This window comes from Pleurodeles waltl, chromosome 1_2 (assembly GCF_031143425.1).
Source record: "Pleurodeles waltl isolate 20211129_DDA chromosome 1_2, aPleWal1.hap1.20221129, whole genome shotgun sequence".
NCBI classification, from domain to species: Eukaryota; Metazoa; Chordata; class Amphibia; order Caudata; family Salamandridae; genus Pleurodeles; species Pleurodeles waltl.
In genome coordinates, this window is record NC_090437.1 from 784,655,538 (window position 1) to 784,676,199 (window position 20,662).

Sequence of the window (20,662 nt, forward strand, 5' to 3'; positions counted from 1 at the left end):
GCCTGATGATGAGGATGTAGATCTCGTCTCCTCAGTGGCACTCCCCTCACCCTCCAGGCCACTGGATCCCTCTGTGTCAGTGAAATCTTGACCCAAGGTGCCATGGCTAGATGCTTCCCCACTCAGATGTGCCCCATCTACTTCGCCTACCTTTGTGGATGCTGCAAAAACAATGAGAAATAGGGTTATAACATATACATGTTTACACTTCAATCACAACTCTGATTGACAAACGATACCATCATGACAAGTAGGCTCCATCAAAAACTTTCACCAAAGTGGCACATTTATGTGCCATAACACATGCATGCAAGCGACCTGGACCTACCAAAGTTACCCACAGGCTAATCAGGATCCCAGACAACTACAATTGCATGTCTGGAGTCTTGCAAACTCATTAACCATAGAAGAATTAGGTGACCTCTCCATCCTCACAGCTGTGCCAAATGCAGAAAACCTCAGTTAACTTGTAACCAACAATACTATCCCTTTGTAAAGTATTTTCCCATGTTTCACACACAAGTTTATGCACACATTTATTTTGCACTTACATGATGTACCAACAATTTGAGATGATGCCAATGAAATCCATATATCCCAGATACAAAAGTGAAATATCCTTGAGTATTTGACATGGAAATACCCATGTCACAATGGACATATTTCAACAATGTACAGCTCAGAAAGTGACACCTGTCAAAATAGATTCAAGGAGGTAGTACCAATGTCACATGTGTCATTGAAAGGAACAATCAGGTCCATTATGTCAGGGAGAGATGCCTCCAGAATACAAACAACAATGAATCAGTCAGCCCCAGGATAGTCACCTCTAATATCTGACACCCATTACAATGATATCATCAGAGTGTGTCTGAGGTACCTATCTCTACCTTGCATGTTGGAGAGACACAGAACTTGAAAGAAATAATTCAATGACCCCAACTTGTTTTCCATTGAGAAGCAATATCACTATCCACATGCTAGACATGCCGACCCTGCATCACTGCAAGTCACTCCATGATGCATAACAACAATCAAGGAACAATCCTCAATCATTAAACATGTACAGCGCACTTTTCCACAAGATGCCACATCAAGGGCATAGATATACTCATTACTACTGCAGTCCTGCATGCCAAATGACATACTATAACGCATGAAGGTATCTATCAGGCAATAAACAATGCGGACACACTCCTGCCTATGGCATGAAATGGACCAGAATTGTAAATGTGCTATTCCATGCACATATATGTGAGGGAATACAGACATCATCTCATCAACATGGGTAGGACATGCATGAACTTGCAGAATAAGGATATTTCCTAAAGAGAAAAGGACACATGCTGACATGTAGGAACAAGGAATGTTGGCTACAGTCATGGGACACAATTCTACTCAATAGACATTCCACACTTACCAAGGGAAAGTAGTTGGCTACATCTGCAAAACATTAACCATGGCAGCCATGTCACATCTATACTGGGTACAAACACATCTCAGACTGGAGTTAGGCACAGCACACATCATACACTGAAGATAACGTGCTTCTGGGTGGCAAATGTCTACATATTCAGATGCCCAGAAATAAGGTAGAGGACAGTGATCCATAACACACTTACCTTTTGTCTGTGACTTTCAGGGGAAATGATCTGTGGGTCAGAAATTACAACAACAAAAAGTACATGAAAGATTACAGTACACAGCCATTTGTGGTCTCTGCAGAGATAGTTGTTTGAGGATTCCCTCCAGGTTTGTACCAGATCCCAGGTTCAGAAGTCAAGGTACACCAGTCTGATACATATGCCATGTCAAAACAAACAGTCTCCCATCTACTCTGTGACACCTGACTCATCCCTAATTGTCAGGGGGAGAAGTCAATACCCCACTCATTCACCTGACAATGGGACAGGCAGTGAATTGCTGTCTACTCACCCTATTGTGGCTGCTGTGCTGCCCTCAAAAGCCCATCCAGCTCTGGGTAGGCCACCGCCAGAATGTAGGCCAATAGGGAGGTCATGGTCCGACTGGCACCCCGCCCACATTGGGAGGACAGACCCAGCTGGGAATCTGCGATCTTCTGGGCCGAGTGTCTCAGGTCCTCCCACCTCTTTCTGCAGTGGGCACTCTGCTGGCTGTAGACCCCCAGGGTCATCACTTTCTTGGCGATAGCTCTCTAAATCATTTTTCTTCTGATGGGTATTGACCTGCATGGATGCAAAAGACAAGACAAGAAATTGTGTCCACAAGTCCCATCCCAAATGGTTGTCACATACATGTCAGAACGCAAATCTATGAACATTTGTTTTTTGCCCAGACTGCCCAAGTGTGTCACATGCCAGCCACTGAGTACAGGGACATGACTACAAACATTTCCCAATCTTCAGACCAACCCAGCACCCTTCTCAGGCCCTCCACTGACTAGGAAGGCCAACTGACATCTTGTGAGACATGCTCTAGCAATCTGACTGAGAGCTAAGGAACTACTCAAAACAATACACCTCCGTGGTTTCTGAATGGTGTACTCCTTAGGCATGAATGCATGAATACACTCACACTCTTGAGAATGATTCCCTGCATAGAGTTCCTACAGGCTACTGCCAGAGTACAAACTCAAACATTACACATGGGTAACGATAAGGGGACTGGCATGGTGGGTATAGACGGTGTCTAACCTGTGTGGACATGTAGACTGACAAATGCATATTCATGCTACCTCAGGGAGTTATCTATCATGTACTTGTGCCACAGAACATGCTTCTGGACATATGTGGCCATCCTACAGAAATGGCATCCAACAAACAAAAAGATGCATTGTCCATTTTCTGCTATGTGACCAAACAAATGAGTCACATATCATAGGTTCCCAGGATTCATCACACTGTCTGCACTGTGGGACTGCCATTTATGCAGCAAGCCTGCACAGGACAATTACGACCTGTGCGATGATGTCAACAGGGCTGTGGGAGTAAGGGACCTGTCAGAGTTCAGAGACACATGTTGACAGTGATGCCAAGTGCACATTATTCACAGATCATTGGATTCCTCCTAAAACCATTTACATATTTATCTGGGAAACAACTTCAATAAGCTGAATTTTATCACAGAGCCCCAGTTGGTTCACATAACAGGATATATACTGGGATATAGGGTGTAGACTCAGTGTCACAATTGCATAATCAAAATGACTCAACACCAGTCCTGACTTGGACCCGTACTGTGAAATACAGTTGACATGCCCTGGTCTCTGCAGGCTAAACAGACAGAACCTACATGGAACTCCATTCCCATTACTTCCATCCATGACAGTACATCATGTATCCAACAACAATTTGACAGGTGTTGTGTACGAGGCAAGCTGAAGGGCAGAGTGAGTCAGGATATGGCTTTAGAATAACAGTTTAGGAAGGCCAGATGTGGTCTGACATCTCAGTGGCAACATAAACATAGCTCACTTGACACATACCTGACACATACAACATGCACACAGCTCATGCTGTCATGCAAATACATGTGGTCTCACATTGACATCATCCATGTGTCAAGTGATGTATGGGGATGGCTGCGATGTCACCTCACCTAGGTTTGTGCATCCAACATAAGGTTCACCAGAATACACTCAAAACAGACACACACACCAAAGTCTAAGGACTCAACATCTGACACTGAACACAGTTACATGCATATTGACTCTCCCATTGATGTCACACTGACTCCAACTCCATGGCCTTGACTTTACATTCTTGCACACACTGCCACAATCTAGCATGTGAAGAGAAAAAATATTATGAAGGACAGTGGAAAGAAAGTGGACATGAGGTACCTCCTGTTCCTCTGGTGCACTATAAAGCTGTCCATACAGGGACAAGACCTTCTCCAGCAGCCTCTCCAGCTCCTCCGGGGAGAAGGCAGGGGTACTGTCAACTGTTGGGTATGGCATGATTGTTCCAGAGGCGGTACACAGCAGCTTAGGTCGGGGAGATCTTGCTGGCAGCAGTGAAAGGAGTCAAGTGAGGATTTTTCAGGACATGGCGGTCACATCCACCTTGTACGTCTCCATCACTGCCGGCAGACACAGTCATTTGCTGCGACCACCTCTGGCAACAACGTTAGCCTATGGCTGTGTCCCCCATGGTAGAAACTGCCCACCACATGATGACTTCCCCCAGTGGTCGCAGGTGGTTCCTAATATCCGGTGGAGTAGGTCATGCACCTGCCATTTTAGAGGCATAAAATGCAGTATATGGCTAATAAAAATATGTCACAGTTCCGAAAATGATGTTTATACCAATGATAAGTGCTTGTCTTGTCCAGTCATGTAGGTCCTTTGACTTGGACACCATTTTTGTTCATTGCTTGACACACATGGCAACTGGCTTTGTGGCAAATCCCCCCCAAAATACTGAGACATAAAGTCACATAATGTATGTTGCAAGGGACAAATTGAGTGATAATGAAACTCATTACGTGTCCTATATAGGTACTGAGGAAGGGGAAGGATCAGAAATCCTCCTGTGTACCATCCACTGCCAGATCTTCAGGCTGTGGAGGAAAGACACATTATCCAGATCTACCACCTGGATATGCAAACAATCATGGGTCTCTGTCATCAGTTGAAGCCAAATCTGATGCCTGCCCTTCATCATCCAAATAGCATACCACCCATTACACAAGTTATGACAGTGTTGCACTACGGCCACAGGTTCCTTCCAAAATACAGTGCTGGGATGTCCCAGCCTATGTTCAGTCTTTAATTGAAGACCTGGACAGCTACATCCGGATCCTCAACGTGAGGATTTCACCCATGTGAAGGCTGACTTCTGTGGTTTGGCACACATCCCACATGTTGTGGAAGCCATTAATGGTACACCTGTTGCCTTAGTTCCATCACATGGCAAGGAACAAGTCTCTCATAACAGGAAGAAGGTCCATTCCATCAATGTCAAAGTTGTTTGTCTGGCAGACCTTTACATTTGACAAGTCTGTGCCTGTTATCTGGGTTCAGACCATGATACTTTCATCATGCGGAACAGTGCAATTCCACAGCTTATGTCACAATGTATCCAGAAAGGGCCTGATTGGTTGGTAAGTCACAAATGTCATGATTATTTGTATGCAATGTCTGCTGCAATCATTCAGATAAGAGGGACTCATAGTTGCACATACATCCCATTCCATCAAATGGTACTCTGCATACCCAAATCGTCCATGGTTTTTGACACCAGTGAGGAACCAAACTATGCCAGGGGAAGTCTGCTTCAACGATGCCCATGGAAAAACACTGCATGTCACGGAGTGGGCTTTTGTGCTCCTAAAAGCCAGATTTAGGTGTCTGGAAAACACAGGTGGAGTCCTTCTCTACTCACCCTCAAAAGTATGTAGGATCATTGTGACCTGCTGCATGCTCCACAACATTGCCCTGAGAAGAAATATTACATATATTCCAGATGAGTAGGAGCTAGCAGTATCACCAGGTGAGAATCTTGAAATGCCACATGAGGATGACAGTGCTGAAGAGGAAGGTGAAGACTTGTGGGCAGATCTCATGAACCTCTACTTCACTTGAGTGTAAGTATGTAATGTTATGTGATTACTCTGACTATATGGGGAATTGTAGGGGTCAGGATGTGTTTAGTAGGGTATTGTTTTCAATAGACAGGGGATCTCACACTATGCAGTATACAGCCAAGGTTTGCTTGTTAAGTCAGACTTGGAAATATTACTACGTTTATGATCTGCTTTATTTGACTGAGTCTCATTGCAATGTGAGTGGATCTACTGATTGTTGATATGAGGTTTGGGTCATATGTATACATTTTCCTGCCTAAACTCCTTGTATTATGTTTTATCCAGGTCTCTTTTCCATGATGTCCTCACGCGGGCATTTTGGAGTTGGGACATTGGCAGGTAGCTCTTGCTGTTATGACATATGAAGTGAACATGGATTGATCCAGGTAATGTTGGTCACAGATATAAGGTGTATGATTTCTATGCCAAAGCAGCTTGGACAGTGGGTGAATGGAATTCTGAAGTGCACAATACACTTGTTTGAGGTGGTAAATTGGTCCAATTGTCTCACGTGTGTGATCATATGGCCTTGAAACATCTCATCCAGTGCAATCCATGCATTCTCCCTTCACATTGTCTTGACAATGATCCTGTATGAACTTTGCATAGCTGTTGATGTGTTTCCTCTTTGCAGGTGACATTGTCTGTGCCACAACACTGACATAAGTGTGTGTCATGCAACCAGATGCTTGCTCATTGTAATAGGATGGACCTATGATCAGGGACTGTTATACTACCCTCTGTTTGTGCCATGGCGTATGTTAAGTTGGCAGACATGGATTTGGTATGTGATAAGGCTCTAGCTAATGACAAGATACACTAATTTGTTAGCCTATTATGTGGGACAAGGTCTGACGAAGCCCTTTTGACTGTGGTTTGGGAGACAGTACCTTTGTAATATCTAGCCTGACTCAAGATGGTTCTGCCATTCTTGGCTATGACAGTCCAGACATTTTAACAGCCTATGTGCTATACCATGTAATACAGTGTTTGGTGTGACCAGACACTTGTGTCATTGTGTTGCTGATTGTCCTCAGCATGACACTACCTGAGAAATATCCCTCCTTCCACTATCCTCTTATGTCTTCCTCCTGTGTATGACATGGGTTAACAATTCAACCTTTCAAAATGTTCAAAATAAAGGTAGTAGGCAGTATTTTTGTGATAAGTGTGTTTATTTACATATATACAGGACATAATTGTTAGACTCAGCAAAAAAGTAAAGTAAAAGGATCAGTCATGGTGGAAGAAATTAAATTAATAGATGTCAAAACATTTGGGCCCATATTTATACTTTTTGATGCAAACCAGCTCCGGCGCTGGTTTGCGTCAAACAATTTACCGCCGGCTAATGCCATTACTACGCTCCAGGCGGGCACCTTATTTAAGGATTGATGTTAGCCGGCGCTGCGGGCTGGCCAGAGTAAAACAAATTACTCTAACCAGGCAGCGCCGGCATAGGGAAAAATGGGGTTTGTGCGTCAAATATTGTGTAAGTCAGGTTTGAGTCAAAAATCATGGCTCAAACCTGACTTGCACCATTTTTTGACACACAACCCCCATGGAAATGACTCCTGTCTTAGCAAAGACAGGAGTCATGCCCTCCTGCCCAATGGCCATGCCCAGGGGACTTGTGTCCCCTGGGCATGGCCATTGGGCACTGTGGCATATAGGGGGGCCCAAATTAGGCCCCTCTATGCCACTTAAAAAAAAAAGCAAAACATCATACTTACCACAACTTACCTGTACTTTCCTGGGATGGGTCCCCCCATCCATGGGTGTCCTCCAGGGGTGAGCGAGGGTGTCAGGGGGTGTCCCTGGATGCAGGGAAGGGCACCTCTGGACTGCTTCCATGGTCAGAGGCCATGGAAGTGAGCTCACAGGTCCCTTAACGCCTGCCCTCACCCAGGTGTTAAAAAACAGCACACATCAGACTGTGCGCCGTTTTTTAAGGCCCGCCCCCTACTGTGCATCAAAATGACCTGGGAGTATAACTAAGGCGCAAAGGCCTTAAAGTCATTTTTGGTCCGGGAACGCCTACCTTGCATGTCATTAACGCAAGGTGGTTTCCCCCATCCAAAAAATGACACACACAGAGGATATTTGACGTCCGCGGGGTTGGGCGTCATAATATAAATATGGGGCAAGGTTTGCAATGAATGTGCATCAAAATTTTGACGTACATTCGGCGCAAACAGAGTATAAATATTCCCCTTGAAATCCAAAGTCCAGTGTCCTACTATCATGTAAAATAGAAAGTGGTTGGAGAACAGTCAACAGAGTGAATCTGTGGCACACAAAGAAGTTCCTTCAGGACAAATTCACTTACTGGCAGTGATTGATGTCTTGTCATCCGCAACTCCTGAAGTCTTGGTTTGATGTCCCCATTTGCAGGGGGGATCTGCTGCTACAGTGGCAGGGGTGTCTGAGGTGGGTCCTTCCCCTGACAGGGCCTCCCTTCCAGTGGCTGCCACATATTTTAAAGGGGCTGGTGTTGCTTGGCCAAAGAAAGGGGTGTGGTGTTGCTCACAGTCCCTGATCAGGGTACCACTGATGTCCGTAAACACCCACCGTTAGGGAGGCAAGGATGGTGTTGGTGGCCTCCCACTTCTCCAGAGACTCACAAAAGAAGTCCCTTTGCAGCTGCTTCATCTCCCAGAGTTCATCACGTATCTGGCCCATCACGCCTTGGGATTGTTGGTAGGCTCCTAAGACTTGGCTGATGGTGCCCTCATCAGGACCATCCCAAGCAGCCTCATGCTGCAGGCCCTCACCATCCCTCCCACGCACCCTAACCCATGTGCCTGTGCCCTTGGCACAGTTTGTCCCCTACCATTGGTTCCAAGATCATCATTGTTGGAGGTGTTTTGCTGTGACTCAGGATCCTGTGCCAGGGGCATGAGATGGTTGTCACAGTCCTCGGGACACAGGTTTGGGGGTGAGTGGCTGCTTCAGATGTTTAAACAACAGGGCTGGGAGGAGTCAATGTGGTCTCAATGGTGTTGTCTAACTAGGTTGCCCAGATGCACCATAATCATCCCCAGCATCCCGACATCCAGGAGTGGTGTCCTCACTGAGGGCTTCATCCACGGGGTAGTGGCAGTCTCTTCAGTGGGCTTCATATTCGCAGTGGCAGCTAGCTCTTTTGATGTGAGAGATGCAATATTAAAGGCTGTACTGTGGCATCTACCTCCAATAGTAATCAGTGACAAGTGGCTAAGGCCATGTACACACTGTATTTACAGAGTTCCCTTCTGTGACAGCTACACATGCTATCAGCTGAATTGACCTGACATTTGAGTAACATACCAATTCCATTTCAGTCAATTAGCCTCAGAGTGTCTGAATTTATTAGCACCTGGAAGGATGGTCATAGACTCATTTATTGCCAGAAGTGCAGGCTAAACAGTGGATAGGCAGGATGTGGTTAAGGCCATTTTAAGACCTAGTTGACTGTTATGCAGGCAGACCCAGAACCTTGTTGCATATGTGATAGTTGTCATCATGTGGTCAGTGCATTGTGAATGTGCCTGCTGCCAATACCATTCATGTGATACAACTTGGGGCCTTTGATCTGTCTCAATTTTTTTGGCATACAGGTTAAGCTGTCCTTCCTGTGCACAACATTTTCATCTCGGCATAGTTGCTCAAGATGCATCTAGGTGGTTAGCCACATCACAGAGTGTACCATGATGTGTATTGTGGTCCCTCCTAGGTGGGTAAACTTCATTTGTGAGTTCACAGACGGATGAACAGTGTCATATGGGCATTGGCCTGGTTATGGAGTTAAAGGGATTGGCCCTTCTAGGATCTACAGTCATGTTACTCCAAGTACTACACACAGTATACATAGGCCATCCTTTCAGGTGAGTACAGTTCAAAGGCTTAGTAGAGGGAGAAGTGTCATTGTAGCAGAGAATACTGTTGTCGCAGAGTGGAGTGACAGTAGCAGTGCCTCCTGGCTTTAGCGTTCCTGTCAGTACCTGTCCTGCCCACAAACTATACAGATTTCACCCTCTCAGGTGAGTAAAGTTCATAGGCTGAGTAGAGGGAGAAGGGTCATTATAGCAGAGGACCCTGTTGTGGCCAACTGGAGTGACAGTTGCAGTGCCTCCTGGCCTTAGTATTCCTGTAAGTGCCTGCCTACCCACACACCATACAGATGTCATCCCCTTAGGTGTGTACATTCCAATGGGGAGTTGACAAACAATGATTTTTTTGACTAGGATACAATGTTCTTGGTTTTTGTAATAGTGGAACAGTACCTGCTGGGAATTGTAGTGCTGTCAATCCCTGTACTACAAACACTATACAGAGATGTTAGTGCCCCAGGTGATTCTAGTTCTCATGTTGGAGGCTAGTCCTGGGTCTATGGATAGGTGGACACTGGACTGATGAATGGGTTGGCAGTGCAGTTGGCAAAAGGTGATCAGTGAGCATGCATGAGAATACATGTTGGTGATATTTTATTTTTTGTGACTTACCCGATTCATCTCCCCCAGGTATTCCTGTCAAGCCCTCTGGATGCAGGATGGAAAAGACCTCCTCACAGGATGTGAGATGTAAGGGAAGAGGTAGGGGCCCACCGCCAGTATTCTGGAGATGCAGCTAGTACCAGGATGACATGGAACATACCTTACCCCTAAGGTCATTCCACATCTTCCTGATGTCGTCCCTTATACGTGGGGTGGGGTCTAGAGCATTCACTCTGTCGACTATCCTTTGTCACATATCTATTTTCCTGGTGATAGTAGTGTGCTGGACCTGGACTCCAAAGAGATGTGGCTCTTCTCTTATGATTTCATCCACCAAGACTCTTAACTCATCTTCAGTGAAACAAGGATTTTTCTGGGGTGACATGGTGGTGATAATAAAAACATGATAGGTGGTAGAAATTAAATGGAGTAGAGAGGTGCAAAAGGATGTGATCGGCGTGTGTTGAGGGTATGGGATATGTGCTTACTGAAAGTTGGAGGGGTGTCTATTCCATGGTTTTAACTTTTTTGTTAATGTGCTCTGGTTACAGTGTTTGGAATTGTGGATGCAGAGGGGTGTGGTGTGTTATAGTGTGCGATACAGGTGTGTCGGGTGTGGCAATGTATGTTAGCTGTGTAGTTTTCAAATCCATCCAATGTGGTGGTGTGTATTACCTTGTTGACCATGAACCACTGTGGTTCGGACTGCCATGGCTGACTGCAACTGTGACTTTGTACTTGCAATGGGTTCAGTGGTTGGTTGACGAGCTGTCGGTGCTGGTGTTTGGACCGCCTATTTCCCACCCTCCAAAGTACTGGTGGTGCTGGTGTTTTGGCTGGTTTTGTCGGTCCTGCCTGTATGACTCATAACACGTGGTCTGTATGACCTCCAACATGGCAGTCTTTAGGTGGCTGCCACTATGGTGGTCTGACTGTCAAACTCGTAATCAGGCCCAATGTCTTTTTCTATCCAGTAAATATTTCCTGTTTGTCCCTTCTCCGTTTCCTTTTAGGGTCTGGTTCCTGAGGACTGTATATAACTTTTGTACGACATTTAGGAAACAAACTTACAGAGTTACATTCACCAGCATGCTACAGAGATAAGTATAAGTTCTAATCATTTATGCTATACCTATCCTATTGTGAACAAGAAGAGAAAACACAAGTTTTCTCATGGTTCAAGTTCTCCAGAGTTTCAATTGTACTTCTCCTGGAATTCGAATTTATAATGTTTTGGTAACATTCAGGAAATGTTTCACTATATATACAACATATTAATGTGCTTCAGATGAATACCTCAGAGTCTTTATTGTATATATGTACACACATTGGTAAGTAAATGTTGCTTGAAAACAAAAATCAATGTTGTCTTTTCTTTTCCATTTAGATAAGGCAGTTCACAAAGAACAATGGTTAACTTCACCAAACTTTGCCACCACGAAAAGTAATCCTTTTAAATACAAAGAAATTAGACCCTGTTACCACTTTGCAACAAATTTCACTTTCCTGATGTTCGTGTAGATTTCAGGGAATCCTTGAAGAAATAATCCAGATGCAAGAAAAAGTAACTTTGGAATGGCAGAGAGAAAGACCTGACAAAAGAACAGGACACTGAGCGCTCAGAAAACACCTAAATTGGCATATGCAAGTGAGTCGACGAGCAGTCATCACAGTGCAGTGTACAGCCTTAAAGACTACATGCTCCACTGTACAGAATCTGCTGCATGCCCTTCATTAAAGGTCCCGCAGTTGCAGGCGAGCAGCCTGACAGTCTGATACTGTACTGTCAAGTGGGATTCTAGCCCAATATGTGTATTAGGCTGCTCTGTATGGTTTCAACCTGTCGAGAAGCCACATATAGGTAAAGTTATTTTATGCGCAGCAAGTTCAGATCACAATTATCCCTGCCAGTGTGTCCCATCCCAACACACACTTGTACATACATCCCCCAAATCCCTGCTCTTACTGACACATAGCAGTCCTTCTATCTTGCCCTTAGAAAATGTATGTAATGCAGACAATGGGTTCTGACTCTTGGGAGTTTTTGCAGGAAGCCAATGTAGCTGTGTATGCGATTATGTGCAAGGATAGTACAGGTGGTACCTGTGTTTTTCCCTTTAGCAGCTCACAATGATTGTGAGTGATCAGGGATGGGTCTCACAACAGAATAGGCTGCATAGCCCTGGCTAAGATGATGTTGTAGGCATGATTAGGTAACATGAGGAGCTAGCACGTTTTGATGGTGCTCATGAGATCAATGCTAATCTGTTTCCTAGCTACCTTTAAATTTTGGGGTAAAAAATGTAGTCACTTTTAGGTGAATGTGTGTGTGCATATCCTAAGTGTAATGTCACAGCAGTACTGCCAAACAGAAACACTCAAATTATTTTTCTTGTTCTATTCTTTTATCCATATAGGTCAATGCCCATCTGAAGCAGGACATTTAGAATCTCAGCACAAAGAAGGTGCGGACCCTGGGGGTCCGGAAGTGGTGTAGCCTCTACTGTAGGAAGAGGTGGGAGGACATGCGTCACTCTACATGGAAATCTGCAGAGAGCCAAATCAGGCAGTCTTCCCAGCAGTTCAGGTGGGTGCATGACCCCCCCTATAGCCCACATCCTTGCTGTGGCTTACCCAGAGCTTGATGGGCAGTTAAGGGCCCAACAGCAGCAACAAAGAGGTAAGTCACTGACTGTAGATTTTGTTGTGTTTTAACCTCTTTATCTTCCAGGTATGATGTAGGCCATCAACATTGAGCTTGACACACATCCAAAGCCCATGAGGATTGCTAGAGATGTAAGCTGATCAGACAGTGTATAATGCTGTGTGTGGTGTATTGCTTTGTGCTGAAGGTTGCCACTAGATTCCTCCTCACAAGGCAAGTACTGTTGTGGGCAGACCCATGGCTGCATGCAAACATATGGGTCTTCAGTATTTTCTCAATTACATGAGGGACAGTTTCACAAAACATACCCATTGTCATGATTAGGTCGGGGGTGGTATATCACAAATTTGAGTAGTGAATCTGGGCCATATCACTGGTAATTGTGGCAAAGTGCATATTCATAATGCTGCTGATATACCTAGACTTGACATTGGGAGGTTGGTGCTATGACAAAATGAGAATGTGCATCTGCACTAAATCTATTGGAATTATGTGTACAGTGACATAAGGCCAGATGAACGACCATTTGCTATGGCAACTCGTAATTTTCACATTTCTGTTTTTCACAAAACGTGAGTCGCAATATTAAATGTACAACAGTGTCTTCAACACTGTCAGTGATTCACAGTAGATTGCAAAGGGACCTGCCTCATCAATATTCATGAGGCAGGTCACAATTTGTGACCCACTGTAAATAACTACAATCATGGGTATGTTGGCCTGTTGGGGACAGCAGACCACCATGTCTGTGATTGCTTTTAAATAAAGCAATCTTTTTTTAGTAATGCAGCCCACTTTCCTTCAAGGAAAATGGGATTCATTAGAAAAAGAATACAGGATTGTTTTCTTTTCAGTTTTTTAAGAGTAGGCAGTGGTCCCTCAGACCACTGCCTGCTCTTACAAAATGGTTGCATCACATTTGCAAAGGGTAAGGGGTCCCTTGGGGACCCCTTTCCCTTTGAAATGGGTTACCACCAACATGAAGTTGGTGGTAACTACAATTATTTTGCGACTGTATTCACTGTCACAAAACAATCATACATTTCACTGAGACTCACAATTAGAAAAGGACACCCTTGGCACACCCCTTCCTAATTGTGGCTCACAAACCTATTTTTCAATTTGGTAAATTCATTACCGAATCGCAAAATAGCATTTGTACATACCAAAATGCTTTTTTGTGTGCAAATGGACCGATTCTGTGAATCAGAAAAAAGCTTTGGACATCTGGCCCAAAATTCCTTATCTGACACATGCTTGAAAGCAGTTTGTCAAGCAAACTTCTAGTAAGTTCATGTGGAAAGCAGCAGGTTACCCTGAGTCCTTAGTCCTTCACAACTGTGCATGTAAACCAGTCTCTGATTACCAGCGTGAATTTCTTATCCAAACTGTATTGATTGCAACAGAAAGGAAGTTGCCCACATTCGTGAGAGAGTTGTATGTCCTACAGATGACATTTTGGTGTCCTCAGATCTTTCCAGAGGAGAAATTGATGATGGAGAGCAATATGATACTGAAAGGGACATTTCGATTTAGAAGGTTACATCACAAAGATGTTGTGGTGTCCCATTTTGAGCAGTCAATTTCCATCCCAACAATGGTTTCTCTGTACTGCAGTTGTTCAGAGGTTTGTCCAGGCCTATGTGTTTAGTCATACTGTTGGAACCCTTTGTCATGGAGGAGACTACAAGTGTATACGTGAAAAAAAGCATACATGATATAGGAGCTGAGATGGAGAATTACTGAACTTAGCGCAAATGTTGTGGGATGTACATTGATATCCAATTATATTTTCACGGATACACTAAAACTCTTCTGTCTGTGTTTTCAGCTTCAACTGGGCAAGGTGAAGGTGAAAGTAGCAAGGTTGACAGGGATGCAGCTGTCCACCGGGGATCCGGTGTAGACACCACCAACACCGAGGGACCCAGTGGCCTGGAGGGGGAGGGAACTGACCAGGAGGCCACAAGTGATTCAACATCTTCTTTGGAGGCCTCCGAGGAAGATCAGTCCCTAGTGTTGGTGGACTTTGGAGTGACTGTGACACCTGCATCATCATCCACCCCTCCATTCAAATTCCTACCCTCTCTCTTGTTCCCACCACAAGTGGCCATAGTCACCCCCCTAAAAGGGGCGGTACCAACTTTGCTGCAGGCACCTCTACCCCTGCTCCGATGTCCCATGCTGCGCTCAGACAGTAGGCTGTAGACCTCTTACGGATGATCACTGTAGGTCAGACTGCACTTCTGAATACCATTTTGGGGCTGGCTGGCCAGAACACCCATATGCTGCCTTACCTGGACGGCATTCATGGTGCACTGTCTGGTCTACAGTGGTCATTCCAGGCTGCAGCCTCCTCATTGGGCACAGCCTCCTACCCCACTCCAACCTCGTCCCCACACTCCCTTTGATTCCCCATTCCAGATTCCTCAACCCATCCCTATCCAAAGCACCCACAAACATGTGCATGCACCTACTACAACAGCCATAAGCACGTCCTCACACTGACATAGAAAAAATACATACACAGACACACACATGCAGGCACCATAGACTCCCCCACCACCACCACCACCAACCCAGCATACACACAGACACAATACTCATCACTGCACCCATGCCCCCACACGCCACAAGCACCCCTCCAGTTAGCACACCCACCACTACAGGCACCACCAGCACTCTGACAATCAGTGCACCCGCAATGACACAAACACCTACATACACCACAGGCACACCCCTAGTCAGCGCACCGTACACTTCAGCAAAACGCACAGACACCACCTACATATCTACAATCAATGCACCCATAATGACACAAACACCCCCACAAACCACAGGTACGCCCATAGTCAGCGAACCCACCATCACACATGCATGCACCAGCATGCCCACAGACACCACAGAAACACTATAACCCCAAAACACAAATCCACAATTACACAAACTGAACCCAAATGCCCACACTCACCCACCCAACAGACAATCAGTAAGAGACCCACTCAAAACATACAGCACGTACACCAGGCCCTTAGACACCCACACTTTCTACAAATACATGCATAACAGACACAGCCACTCGTTCTACCTCCCAAACCTGCTCCACCTCACGCTGTCCTTTTCCCTAAGGAGGATGTGATGTATGTCCTGTCCCTGATCCCTACCACCCCCTGTCCACCCCTCCTAAATGTCTGACCACCCCACTCTGACATCTTTATACCCCTTTCAAATCCCAAGCTACCCCTACTGCATCGCACACCACCCCTTTCACATCCCACACCACCCTTTCCAAAACCAAACCCACCCCTCCTAAACCAAATTCCATCTTTCCCAAACCCAATGACCCCCCAGTGACATTATTGAGGTGCCTGCTCTCTCTGCCCCAAAGATGTCCCTTCCAGGGGAGGTTCCATTCTGGCAGTGACTTTCAGAGGCAAGTGTGGAGACAGACATTATGGCCCACATGGGCAGTCTGAAAAGTTGTCTACATGGACATGATCCCCAAGCTGCGATGCAGTTGGAGCATCGATTCTTGCTGCAAAGTAGGTGGTGCATCATTTATCAGCTGCTTTGCAGGTGGTTCATCGAAACTTTCCTCATGGAGCGTTCTGTGCGTAGTTTTCAGTCCTTGTTCTGCCATCATCACCTTTCAAAGGCCCAGGGACTGGATAGGGTACTATTTGGCAGGGCAGGCGTCTCAGAAGAGAGTCCAGGTGGTGGCAGAGGAAGGCTTTAATGGCCCTGAGACTTCAAAACAGAAGGCAAGCTCAGTTCAAGCCCTTGGAGGTTCTTCTTCAAGCAGGAATGCACAACAAAGTCCAGTCTTTGTCCCCTGTCACACGCAGAAGTAGCAGCTGCAGGTTAGCCCAACAAAGCACAGGCAGGGGCAGCACTTCTCCTCAGCTCTTTAGCTCTTCTCCTTGGCAGAGGTTCCTCTTTGTTCCAGAAGTGATCTAAAAATCTGGGGTTTTGGGTCTACTACTTATACCCCTTCATATTTATATTTATATTTATATTTATATTTATATTTATATTTATATTTATATTTATATTTGTAGGAAAACTTCAAATGAGAGTCTCTGCTGTTTACAGGGAACTACCTTGCCCTGGCCAGGCCCCAGGCACACACCAAGAGGTTGAAGACTGCATTGTGTGAGGGCAGGCACAGCCCATTCAGGTGTAAGTGACCACTCCCCCCTCCACTGTATCCCAAATGGCTCATCAGGATATGCAAACTACACCACAGCTCCATTTGTATCACTGTCTAGAGGGGATTCACAAACAGCCCAACTGTCAGCCTAACCCATACAGAGAATCCACAAACAGGAAGAGACACAGAATGTTTCAAGCAAGAAAATGCCTATTTTCTAAAAGTGGCATTTTCAAACTAACAATCTAAAAACCAACTTCATTAACATATGTATTTTTAAGTTGTGAGTTCAGAGACCCCCAAACTCCATATTTCTATCTGCTCTCAAAGGGACACAACACTTTAATGATATTTAACGGCAGCCCCCATGTTAATCTATGAGAGAGATGGGCCTTGCAACAGTGAAAAACAAATTTGGCAGTTTTTCATGGTAAGGACATGTAAAACTCATCAGTATATGTCCCACCTTTAGCATACACTGCAGCATGAGTACCTAGGGCCTTCCTTAGGGGTGCCTTACATGTGTAAAAAGGGAAGGTTTGGGCCTGGCAAATGGGCACACTTGGAATTGGCATTTTAAAACTGCATACACAGACACTGCAGGGGCAGGTCTGAGCCATGTTTAAAGGGCTATTGACGTGGGTGGCACAATCAGTGCTGCAGGCCCACTTGTAGCATTTGCACCCCTAGTGCACTTTAATACAGACTTACTAACAAATCAAATATGTTAATTAGGGATAAACCAATCACCAATATAATTTCACATAGGGAGCACTTGCACTTTAGCCCTGGTCAGCAGTGGTAAAGTGTCCAGAGTAAAAAAAACAGCAAAAACTGAGTCCAGCACATAGTCAACAACCTGGGAAGCAGAGGCAAAAAGTTAGGAGTGACCACACCAAGGATCCCAGGTTCAAGAGCAGGCATATACTTTGCACTTAATTATGCTGTTGTCTGTGTCCCTTTGGTGAAGGAAATAAAGTTCTGTGCTGTTGTACTGCTCCCAGTCCGTGGATGACAGGTAATACGGTGACTTACCTCCAGTTCCGGTGATGACAGGGTCAGTTTTCATCTTGGTCTAACAGTAGCAGCAGGGGTATCATCACAAAAAGTTGGGTCCATGTTGGCAGGCAATGAGAAAAGTGTTTTGCTTTTCTATAGCTTCCAATCTGCCAACTCAAGTGTGGAGGTTTGGCCACCACAGTTGCATCGGCAGAACTTCACATCGTGATTGGCTTGTCAGTAAAAGGGGCTACAGTCTCACCGCCAGCCACTTTTGCCTATAGCGCCATCGACAAGGTTGGTGATTCTTGATGGTGATGCCGGGCTGTTTGTGGTCTTTCACCTATAAACCCACTGACATCTAAAAATGGTGGGCAGACCGTCATCGTGGTGGGAGGGTTTCCCGTCAGAAACCCAATGATGAGACTAATACTGCTAACATCTAAATCAGGCCCTAGTTCTCTTTATGGAGCTCAGAATATTCCAGTGGAACAAGGATGCATGCTGCATCCACTGATGAGTTCCATAAGGCTGGATACCTTCTGTCGAGGACCTGCTGAAATTGATTTGATGTTGCAGAGAAGCTCCAGGCAGGAAAAACCTGTATCTCAGGCCCAGCGAAGTTGCTCCTTGGCTGGATTGGCTTGGGTGGTTGGTCTTGGTCCTCTGGTGGCTGAGACTTAGATCCTAGAACTAATTACCTCAACATTTCAGAGATTGTAGGTGAAGTCCAGTTACACAGAGTCAATGTCCCAGAACAAGAGGGAGCAGTTCTAACCCTTCAGGTCCCCTCACAGGTCTCAAATAGGTGCTGCAGTCCTTCTCTTCTTCATCATGTCAAAAAGTGATCTGAGGAAGGTCCCTTGGAGTGCCACTTTTATGGTTGTCACTAGCTAGTGGATGGGGCTGACTCCAGGCTCCTGCCTATTCAATGAGTAATAGTTTCTGGGGGAACCCTACCCAGTTTGAAACAGTTCCTGTGTGCCCTACTGTAAACTCTCCCACATTGCACCTTACTCCGAAAATCCAATTCAGTTTCTCCCTTGTGCCAAACCTGCATTCCCATTTAGAGGTGTACCTAGGAAAATGAGCAGACCCTTCTTCTGTAGTTTCCCAAAATTGGTTGTGTGGGTAGGTCCCGTCCCACCAGGTTTGAAACTAGCCTTGTTAGTTTGCCTTCTCCAGGTCGCAGCTTACATTTACTGGTAAAAGGGTGAGCCCCTTAACAAGTTAATGAAGTTCCTAAGTACCCCCAAATGTTATTCTTGCAAGGGGATGAAAAACACCTCTCCATAGCCAAGCCATTGTTTCTGTTCTAGGAGTAGTTTTTACATCTCATTAAGCTCAGGCACTGGTTGGGCATTTGCTGTCAAGCAAATGTAACTGAACCTCCAGGCAAGAAAGTGAATGCAGCTCAGACTCCTAGATAATCAGGCAAGAGAAAAGTAAATTTATAAAAAACGAGTTTTACTTACTATTTCTTAAATATCCAACTTTAACATTGGATTCAGTTTTAATAAGTATTAAACACAGTGGTTGAATAATGTTTCTAGTTGGTCTCAAATCTGAGAAAGCAGAATACACATTTGAAAGCATTTTAATCTGTGCTCTAGTTTTCTCACAGGACAGCCAGAGCCTTGCACAGTGGAAATATCTTTGGAATGTTTGTCACTGCAGGGGTATGGTAACAATGAGGGCACAATTTATCACAGGATTGCGTTACCCCAGTGGCACGCAGGATGACACAAGGGCAGTGCAATCCTTTAGTGAAATTTACCTTCGTTCCCGTCCCAAAGTCCCTCAGATTGGTTTGTCCACGTAATCCAAGGGGCACATTCCATAACAGCAGAGGGTTACTAATATTAGAACCACAACCAACACGGTGTGAAAGTTGGTGATTTAACACAATTTTCTGGTGTGTTTCACAGAGGTAAGGAACAGTCTTTTTACTAGCAGATTTCGTAGTGAAGATTAGGTATATCTTGATGGTCCTAATGAAATACCATTTGATCCTTAGGGACCATAGAGGCATGAAACATGTTGACCATGAATTTGAGCTAATTTAATCTTTCGCATTTGATGTATCATAGAATGATTATTTTTAGTAGAAACTTAGACCATTATTTCCTCTAATTTCTTATGTTTTTCACCTTTATATAGATCCTTTATCCCTAATTAAACAGACAGCAAAGTATCTATAGTCAGTTTTAACCCACCTTATATCCAATCTTCCTATTTAGATACTGTTACTCACCAATACAGCCAGTCCCTTTCAGGTGAATCAGAAGATTTCTGAGCAAAGTGTCCCCTTGAAGGGGCCCATTGGGTATTGCAGTGCCAGTCCAATGAGGAGCAGACTTGATGATGAAGAATGCCACCTTTGGGTGGAATAGGGCCATGGTTCTATGAGAAGACATTTCTAGGGACATGCAGGGCTTGATTACAACTTTGGCGGAGGGGGTTAATCCGTCCCAAATGTGACGGATATCCCGCCCACCGTATTAAGAGTTCCATAGGATAGAATGGACTCGCAATACGGCGGGTGGGATATCCGTCACATTTGGGACGGATTAACTCCCTACGCCAAAGTTGTAATCAGGCCCATAGTGTTCTTTGTGCTTAGTAAATTATCTTCAATCCAACATAGCAACAGTTTACTGAATGTGTTCTATAATACAGGAGGTTGTATACTGGACTGTAAAGATCTCAGCAGTGGTGGTTCCTATCAATGTGCTTCGGGGCCCTGCCCTTTTTCATTTCCTGACGTCTTCATTAGTTATATTCCCCAGAATTGTTGCTTGTTGA